Below are 10826 nucleotides of genomic sequence, written 5' to 3'. Positions count from 1 at the left end.
TTCTTGGGCATGTTAATATCACAATTTCCCTAGCATCCATTAAAATAACACATTTCTTCAACCTATTAAACTTCAAGGCTAATGTTCAACTCAACTTTTAATTCTTTTAATGTTTCAAAGTGATATCTAAACTCATTAATATTTCATTTTATTCCAATATTGTTTAGATTATGGCATAAAAAAGCTCACCAACCAGCTTTGTGTGTCTCATTAATTTCTCTAATAAAAAATTCTGTCATGGAATATATGAGTGTTGCAAATAATTATTTCATTGTTCACTAACTAAAACTATGTGTGCCATTAACTTCTCCAATAAAAAAACGTTTTCATGCAATATATGACCGCTGCAAAAAATTGTTTTACTATTCATTATTAGCCTCCTGCACATAATAATTCCACTATCTCAAGAGATTTCATAATATCTAAGGGAACTTTAACACTGCTTCAATTTGTTGGTTGTCAATAGTAAGTATGGTCCTTCCTTTTGTCCCTGACATCTATGCTCCAGTCAGAATTTGACTTTCATAATTGCAATTAACTCTTAGTCTTCTTTGTCCTTTCGTTTCTATCCTTCTTATTTTTGGTATATTATCATGATATATAGGAATCATTTTGAGCACTTGGTTCTCCTTTCTCTTTGATGGATGCCAATTTTCTTCTTTATGCTTATTTTTTATTCATTTTTTATTTTCCTTATTGTATTTCTCCCTCCCCCATTTTTCATTTAATGATTTTAGAGCAAGATGATGATCGATGCTTAGTAATACCTTTTTCAATGGCATGTAATGGTAGTCTCCTCTTCGACATTTCATTATTTTCTAAATTCTCCTGGAGTTGAATGGATAAAAATTACATCTCAATGCCTCAATTCAGATGATGTTTTTTGAACAAAAAAAATCCTCCATAGATTCATTTTGATGAGGTAGAATCAACATTATTTAAAATATTACGAAAAGAACAGTAAAGATGAAGTGCTACAATTTAAATGAGGCATAGTGTTTCAATCACTCATGGCCTTCAATTGTAGACTCGTTTTCATGAAAAGTAATGGCAATACAATAAGTTTGAATACCAACTTCCGCATTGAGTTCTTCAATGTTTTAATTTGAAAGAATTATCTCCTAAGGCATTTCACACTAGAGAGTCTCATTTTCTTCAACCGTCCGTGGTTGCTTGAAATTAGATTGATGAGCCAGGATGATTTCCAAATTTTCTTTTTGAGATGGCAAATTATTTCGCTACAATTTCTCTAACCTTTCATCTTTTGTTGATAAACTCATTTTTCTTCTTTGAGCATTCATATTAATGATCACAAAGACAATGTTGAAGTATTTAAATAAATCCTAGTGATGTAGTGAAACTGGCACACAATTTGATTAGTTGTTGAATAGAAGCCTTCACAAGGAGATTTTCAATGCCTAGGTTCTGATGTAGATCACATGACGTTTCATGGTGAATGCATGTCTAAACCAAACCTAAACATATATATTGTCTACTTCTCTGCTTGATGAGAATATCTTGGATGGCTCTAAGGATTTTATACATGAGATGTTTAGTCGCGATCATCATAATGTACAATGATGCATTCGGATAATGATGAATTTTTGATAGAAAATGATGATGTACTTATACAATAGTTTATGCTGAACTTTCACTATGATCTGAATAGATGTGCAATTGTCTTAGAAGTGCTAGTATTATTTTTACTTTTAGAAATTTATTTACATGTTTATGCATCAGATATATATAGGGGAAAAAAATCATTGAAAAATGGACTTTTGAATGGTGAACCTGATTGACGTTGATATCTCCAAGAGAACGTGACTTGATTTCCCACTTTGATGACGCTTTTGTTCTTCCTCCTTTAAATTATTGTCATGATCATAAGCTTTGTGTTCCTCTTCATTATTCCTTCTTGCTCCTATAATCTGCCCCTTAGATCGTGCTCGATTTCATATACTTTGCATTCTTGTACATTCTTCTTTCGAAAGGCACATTGGTGAAAAGAGTCTTTAGGTACTATCCCTAGCCTTTTTCTTAGATATTCAAATGGTTCTTTAGCAAGGGGTTTTGTAAATATGTATGCTCTTTGCTCCCTTGTTGGTATTTACTCCATCTTCACTATTCACCCAACCACTTGTTCTTTGAGAAAGTGGTAGTTTATAGGGATGTGTTTAGTCTTTAAATGGAGCACAAGAGTTTTTCAAGTGCTTATTGCACTTCTATTGTCTCACTTGATATATATAGGTTCATTAAAATTTACCTTGATGTCTTGCAGTGTTTGTTTGATCCACAATACTTGAGTGCAACATACTGCAACTGCTATGTACTCAACTTCTGTGGTAGATAGAGATACTAATGTTTCTTTTGCTTAGCCATGCTAGCAATGACCCTCCTAGATGGAATGTACCGTTTCTAAAAAATAGGTTTGAGGAATGTTTATTTCATGCATCATGGCTTTGTTTATTTGTTGAACATACATGTTTTGTCTCTCTGTGACTCCATTTTGTTGTGTTGTGTCTCAAATAATATATTGTTTCTTTATCTAAAATTCCTGACATAGCTCTGCAAACTCATATGATGTAAATTCACCTCCTTTGTTTGGCCTTATGCACTTTATCTTGCAACCTATTTGATTTTCTGCTAATGCCTTAAATGTTTCGAATTTCTCAAATACTTCTAGCTTATATCTGAGAAATGCCACCCATGTTAATCTTGAATAGTCATCTATTACTAACATGAAATATTGTTCTGCTCCTAGTGGTTTTGTTCTAGAAGGCCCGTATAGATCCATATGAACTAGTTGCAAGGGCTTACTGCTTGATAATTTATCTTTGACTTTGAATGATGTTCGTGTTTGTTTTCCCATTTGATAGGATTTGCAGATAATGTTTTGAGGTGTTTTTATTGTTGGTAGATCTCTGGCTGCTTTCTTCTTGACGAGTTTGATGACGTGATCAAAGTTGAGATGTCCCATTTTCCTATTCCATAGCCAAGATTCATCTTGTTCACTGATGTAGCATTCCTCATTCTCTTCTACATATATACATATAACACATGAGTACCAAACCATATTCACATCATTCTAGCTAGAGTCCATTCATCAATGCATGACCAAATCAACTTCACAAACTTTGACCTCATGCATGACAACAACCATTACTCGATTGTACAAATTTCCACTTGGGCCCATCAACATGCATAAGCAATGCGTAATCAACTACACATACGCATGAATGCATGTAGTCTAGTATAAGTGATCAATTCTTGTAACCAACCTACAAGATTGATACATGTAATCAAACAACCAAGAATGCAACATAACATACAAGGATGTAATCATGTTGCATATAATGATGTAACCAGTCATATACTTCTCATGATACATTCCACAAAATCAACATCAATCTCCTCATGATAACATTACTACAACCATGATCAACATGATGCAATCCAACAAGCACATGGAATGCAAGTGTAAGAGACATGCATGCATGACCAAGTACCTTCACCTAAGGAGAGCGCAACCATGCTCTGATACTAATCTGTAACACCCCCTCCTCCCAAGTGTACCCAAGCAACCGACCAGCCAGGGTAAAAATGAGACAAGAGAGCTCACTATAAGATATTCAAAGTCCTTGGTGACCTTAAGGAAATGGAATCAATGAAACATATAAGAAAAACCCATCCACATCAGCAACAACACCCTCAGGAGACATGTCAGCCACTCAGACATCTTGTCCCTGAGTCCCACTGATGTTCTAAGATTTTTAACCCCTCATCACTCTCATTCTTTAGGCATGAAAACATCCATAACCCAAATTCACTCTCACAAACCTATGTTCCAGTGTCCCTGAACTCTTTTTAGGAGAGATGTGTCAGTGTCCCCGAGATTTGAGCCACTTTTCTAGCCTAGAATCTTAGACTCTACCCAGAACTTGTTAAAACTTCTAGAATCCATCAAAGACATGATGAAAATATATAATAATAAAATTTTAAGATTGGGAAAAGCTTGAGCATCCCCAACCAAGACTGACATTCTGTCAAACACTCAACATCAATGTAACCTATAGGTCTAGGATACAAGACAAAGCATGAATGACTCAAAGAACTTATGAAACATAACTAGAAGGATCACCTCCTTCTCCATTGAGCTGTTATAACATCAATTAGGTATTGCATAAAACCATCATGTTGATTGTATAAACTAGTGAAAAAGTAATAGAACCTTAACTTTGATTAATCATAGGCAAATCTGAACAGGTTTGGGACATTTATGTACCACTTGACTGTAGTCATGGATGAACCAAATATTTCTTTCAGCCATTCATCCCCATGCCATATTCTAAGCACAAATGTGGGATCTCATAGAAAAACCAATCCAAGGACAACTAAGGGAACCCATAGGTTAAACCAACTTTACCCTCAACAAACCATGATCATACCAAAACCTGAGCTCCAATCACAACTAAACGAACTTGGAATGCCATCTGGAATCCATCACTATCCTCAATGAATTTTCTGTCTCCTTGTCTTTGATGCTTTACTACAATCCAATCCTCGATCACTAGGCACTAAACTAAGACTAGTCACTTAGGCTATATCTCAATCCAAACCTGGATCAATAGGCCATAAATTGAGACTCCTCCCTCAGGATTTAACGTGTATCCCGCCAAAAAAGGACAAGGGATTCCTAGGCCTTTAGGAATGAAACTTGAGACCACTTCTGCCCCAGATTCTAAAATCCATCCAACAAACCAAAGCTCAAAAATCGAAATAAACATCCCAACACCATAGCATCCAGGAAAAGCTAAGGCTAGGCTGAAAAGTACTATCATAGCCTAGAAAAACCATGCCGCCAAAAACAAGAGAACCGTACACCAACTTCCAAAGCCATGCATTTTTGAACCAACTAGGAAATCACACATGCAAAAGGTTACTTGCAAGTATTCCTGTTGAAGCTGCTTGATCCTACTTTTCCTTCATTGATCCTTGCTTTCTATCCTTTCCCCTTTCCTCCCTTTTCCTTCCTTGCTCGAAAGCTAGAGTGCTCCAAGAAAACTCTTAAGTGTCCAAGAATGTGAGAGAGAGAGAGAGAATAATGAGAGGGCTCCAAACGTGAACTAACAAAAGGTTACCCACTGATCCTCATAAGGTTTTTCACGAATGAGGCCTCTAATTTCTTCATTTTCCATTATTTTCCTTCATTTTCCTCTTCACATTCAACATGTGACCTTTCACCTTACTTTTGTCCTAAATTGCTTTATTTTCATTAATAAATTTGCTAAAAATTCCTTTTTTCCTTTCCAAAGCCTTTGTCTTAGCCTTTGCCAATTTTCCTTAGCCAAAACACACATCTAGTGATGTCCACTAGGGTATGTTTACCCAACATTCAACTTGGAATACGTGTCCCTTACCCATGGTCTTATTTTACCTTTATTAACTTTTAATACATGAAAGTTTCACTAAGGTTGTTAAATTGTCGGTGAATGGCTAGATATATAGTAAAGCCAAGAGGTGGTTTGCTCTATGTTGGGCCTAGTAATCCTGGGTTTGGGATATGTGGTAAAATCTTGGAGAGTGGGTCTGGGTTTAGGGCCTAGTGATCCGAGTTTGGATTGTGGTAAAGTTTGGGAGACTATGAGGCAGGAAAACTCGTCACAGTGTAGGTGGAGAAATCCAATGGCATCCATGATTGTTTAGCCTAGTCATCGGTTGGACATCATGATAAATCCTGTTATGATGTGTTCATTGTGTTGGCCTAGTCATCCGTGATGGATTAATGTAAATTTGGGTCTCTATTGATGAGGGTGAGGTGGTTTAGGCTTGGTATGCCCTCTTTGGTTCCTTTGGTTTTAGTCCCACATTCATGATTGTAATATGGCATAGGGTGAATGGCTGAAAAGAGACTTGGATAAACCATTATAAAGTGAGGTGGAAATTGGAAGTCCCATCTTGAGTTTGGTTTTTGCATCAGTAATGAAAGGTTATTTTTCCTTGTATTTCTATGAGCATTTTGATGGATTATATGTGGTGTATATGGTTGTACTTTCATGGGTATTTCTATTTTTATTATGATGGTTACATGTGTGTTTTATGGCAACAACTATGTATGTCTCTCACCATGTTTTTACTTGTAAATGAATGGATAATGTATCTATGGTCTAATATATGGTAATGCATCGAATGACATGAGGGAAAAATGTTTCTGAGTGATTCTCATATAAGTACAAGAACCTTATGTTTAATTTTGTTGGTTACACCTGTAGATTTCATGCTTACGACATGGTTGACGAAATGTTTGTCATGGCTAGTAGGGGTATTATTGAGGTCTTGTTTAACTTATTTATTTGGAATTATTTTTTCCCTGATCTATTAGTGATCTTAAGTTATTATTCCATTTTGGGCACTTACTTGGGCTCTGGGCATGAAGAAGGGGCTCAAATCTTGGGGATGCTGGAACTGAACTAGAAAAATGAGTCTTTGGACACTGGCAGGCAAGCCTATGAATGTGAATCTAGGTTTCTGGATGTTTTCATGCCTATAACATGAAAGTGTTTGAGCCTTAAGTTGGTCAAAACTTTAGTAGGACCTAAGGGTAAGTTGTCTCAAGTGTTGGATTAGTTCCTGAGGGTCCTGAAGTTGATGTTGAATGTTTGTGTGTTATTTTTCCATCGATTCCACTTCGTTAAGGTGACATAGGAGGTCAAATCCAATCATAGTAGTCTCTCATGGCATTTTTACCTCAGTTGGCAGGCTACTTGGGTAGATGTGGGAAGAGGGTGTTATAGGTTGTAGCAAAAAAACAAAGTAGCAAAATTTGTGAAAGTGCTTAGATTGGATTTAAGGGAGTTTGAATCAAAGGAGTTTCCACATTATTGTAGGGAGTAGGGATTAAAATGAATCTCTCCACTAGAGTTACGGCACAGTGGAGTGGTGTTGTAAAATAGAAGAATATAGGCATTATGAACATGGAAAAGAGTATGCTCAAAAGTAGAAAATTTCCCACAAATCTTTGGGATGAAGCTATTTCTCATTCAGTCTACATATTGAGTAGTTCTCCAACAAATAGTGTGAAAGATAAAGTGCCTCAAGAAGCATGAAGTGTAACAAAGGAAAGTGCCTCTCATTTCTGAGTTTTTGGTTGTATTGCTTATGCAAATGCATTAAAAGTGTTGAGGAAACTTGAAAATAGGAGTTAGAAATGTATATTCATTTAATATAGTAAACAATCCAATGCCTACAAATTTTATAATCTACTCACTAAGAAATTTTTCGAGATTAGAGATGTAAAATTATTGGAGGAAAAATGTTGGAATGATCAAGAGAATGAAGAAATGGATATAATCAAGAGAATGAAGGTCCCAATCTATCCTAATATATGTACATGGGGAAGTTTAGGACAATAAGTCCCCCTAGTAAGATTGGCAAGGTTACAGTTGCAAAGAAAACAAGATAGCTCTTCTTTCAATATATAGTCAATAAATTTAGTGAGAAATCAGAGAATATTTGTTCTTTTAGCAATGAGTTTGATGATTTTGTAAGCAATGTGATGAGATGGATCAACAAGTTAATTTTTCCTTATTATCCTATCAGCCTAACTATTTTAAAAAGAGAGTGGAAGAACAACATTAGTTATATCCCACAAATGAAGATATTGAAGCTATTTAAAGGAAGACATGGTATCTTGTTAATATCCCAACAATTAAAACCAACATTTCTGTTAAGTAGGTGTACAAGAAAAAAATGAACTAGAAAAGAAATGTGGAGAAATATAAGGCATGGCTATTTACCAAAGGATTTAACCAACAACCAGATATTGACAATGGTGAAACCTTTCCTCTGATAACAATGCTGGATACTATTAAATCTATATTATCCATTTCATCCTAGGAAAAATGGCCAAATTACTAGATGTACATGAATTCATCCGTGAATGGAAAACTAGAGAAGAGGTATGTGTTGACTAACCACCACAATTTGAAGTAAAAGGCAAAATATACAAATTTTATGAGTTGAAGAAAGCCTTGCATGGCTTGAAGAAATATAAATGAGTTTGGTATAGTCGGTTTGGCTCATGTTTTCTTGGCGATGGGTTGAACATGAACAATAATGATCCCACTCTAAATACCAGATCAGGTAAAGGGTAGAATTATTATAGCTTTTATTTATGTTGATGACATGATATAAAATAGAAATTTAATGTTAGATGATTTCAAAGTTGCTATGAAAATAGAGTTTTGAGATGATAGTACTTTTTTTGAATTAAAATTAAGGAATTTGCTAAAGGGATTTTCACATCTAAATGAAAGTATGTTCTAGATATAATAAAGACATTCAAAATGGACAAATCGAAACAACCCAAGACAAATACCTCAATAGGAAAAAAAATTAAGCAAGCAAGATGATCGAATGATAGCCAATTTAATGTTTTATGAGAGGTTTGTATTATGGAACACCCATTCAAGGTTTTTCTAAATTAGCTTATCACGTGACTTCTTTGCAAAAAAGAGGAGTTCAATTTATTCATACAACCAAGTGTCGAGATATTTTTGACATATTAAAAAATCCATTAACAATAGACACAATTTTAAAGATTGTAGTTCGAGAAAAGAAAAAAATATTGTATATATTGATGCATGCCTTGAAGGTCTTGGTGGTGTATTAATGCAAGAAAACCATGTAGTTTCTTATGAATCAAGAAAATTAAAGCCTCATGAAAAGAACTATGTTGTTTATGATTTGGAAATAATTGTTGTTATATATGCTTTGAATATGTGGATACATTACTTGTTGGGGTGAATGTTTACACCTAATACTGATCACATAAGCGTAAAATATTATTTTAGTCAATCTGATTCAAAACACTATACAAACCATGCGGATGGAATTTTTAAATGAATTTGAATTTGACATCGAGCACATCAAAGGTAAATAGAATAATGTTGTAGATTCTCTAAGAAAAAGTGCAAACTAGATAATAGAAATTTCTGTTAGTACTACCAAAACGTAGTTTTCATAACAAATAAAGATTTCATCACAGAAAGATGAAGTTTATCTACAATTGCAGCATAAATTACAACATAGCAAACTACCTGGTTATGCAGAAAATGAAGAAAAAATGTTCACTTTCAGGAACCGAATCTGTGTTCCCAATGAAGCTGCATTGAAACAACTTATTTTGAATGGACATTAGAAACATTTTGCAGGATGTCATGGATATCAAAAAATGATCACAACATCGAGAAAGGAATTTTATTCGCCATACATGAAGAGATAAGTGGTTGAGTATATGGCTAAATGTTTAGAGTGTGAATAGGTGAAGGTAGAGCACCAACACCAAGTGGACTACTAAAACCTTTATCCATTCCAGAATATATGGGAATTTATTTCTTTAGACTTCATCACTCGTCTTCCATGAACTACGAAACAACATGACTCTATTATGGTCGTTGTAGACAAATTAAGTAAAGTAACCCATTTTATACTTGTTCACTATACTTTTGGAATAACCCAATTTGCAAATACATTCGTTGAGGAAATCTTTTAGTTGCATGGAATATTGAAAGTAGTAATGTGAGATAGAGATGCTAAGTTTACTTCTAACTTTTTGAAGACATTGTTTGGAGGAATGGGTACGTAGTTGAACTTTACTATATCCTACCATCGTCAGACAAATGGTCATATCGAAAGGAAAAATTAGATTTTGTAAGAGATGTTGAAAATGTATTTTATGGAAAAACGTACTAAATGGGATGATTATTTACACTTAGAAAAATTTTCATAAAATAACAATTATCAGGGATTTATAAAAAAGAGCCAATTTGAAGCTATGTATGGAAGGAAGTGTCACACTCCTTTAATTTGGAGTTAACCAGAAGATAGGTTGCTATTAGGACTTGACATTCTTCAGGAAATGAAACAGGTAGTAAAGAAAATAAGACAAAATTTGAAGAGTGCACAATATAGGCAGAAAATCTATTCATATCAAAAAGGGACGCACAAAGAATTCAAATCGGGGGAACACCTATACATCAATGTCAAACTAATGAAACAAATTTGAGACTTGAAACCTGTGTTAAATTAGCACCAAGGTTCTTTGGACCTTTCAAGATGCTCGCCAAAGTTGGGTCGGTGGCCTACCAGCTAGCATTTCCTGGGCATATAGAAGTGTGTATTGTTTTTCATATCCCTTTACTCAAAAGGTATGTTCATGGCAATTTACAAATGATTGATTGGAATATGGTGTAGGTAGAAACAGAAGGATATTTCGAGGTAGAGCAACTAAAAATATTAGACCAGCGATATGCCATTCTCTGGAATCAAGCCATCGCCAAGGTTAAAGTGTAATGGAAACACTTTACCCCAGAGTAGGCTACCTAGGGGATGGAGGACAAAATCTGTGAGGCATTTCCAACATTGTTCCAAAACGAAAGGGATTTACAAGAAATATTGACAATGATGTTTATTTTTGTAAGGGAAGATGTAACATTTCTACGTTTGTCTTCTTCATACATGGTTATTTGTAAACTTTTAAATTATTGTTAGACTTAATGGTTATGGAAGCTAGGATGGAAGCTATCCGATGATGTAACTATGTTTTATTTGTTGAATTAATTAATGAGTTGTTTGGAAATATTCAGGAAAGAGAACTACATTATTAGAGACATTTTTCCAACTTATTAATAGTTGTTAGTGGTTAAATCCCACATGTTAGGTGTTCGCAAAATATCTGTTAAGAAATCCATAGGAGAAAGTTGTTAAATATATTAACATAATGGGAGACAAAGATTATGTTGATTACTTAGTTGAAGAGAAATTATAAG

The sequence above is a fragment of the Pinus tabuliformis genome, chromosome 9, assembly GCF_031772625.1.
Source record: "Pinus tabuliformis cultivar Carrire ecotype Pingquan chromosome 9, CPIR1, whole genome shotgun sequence".
NCBI classification, from domain to species: Eukaryota; Viridiplantae; Streptophyta; class Pinopsida; order Pinales; family Pinaceae; genus Pinus; species Pinus tabuliformis.
The sequence above is the reverse complement of the archived record's forward strand: the minus strand, read 5'-3'. Positions refer to the sequence as shown.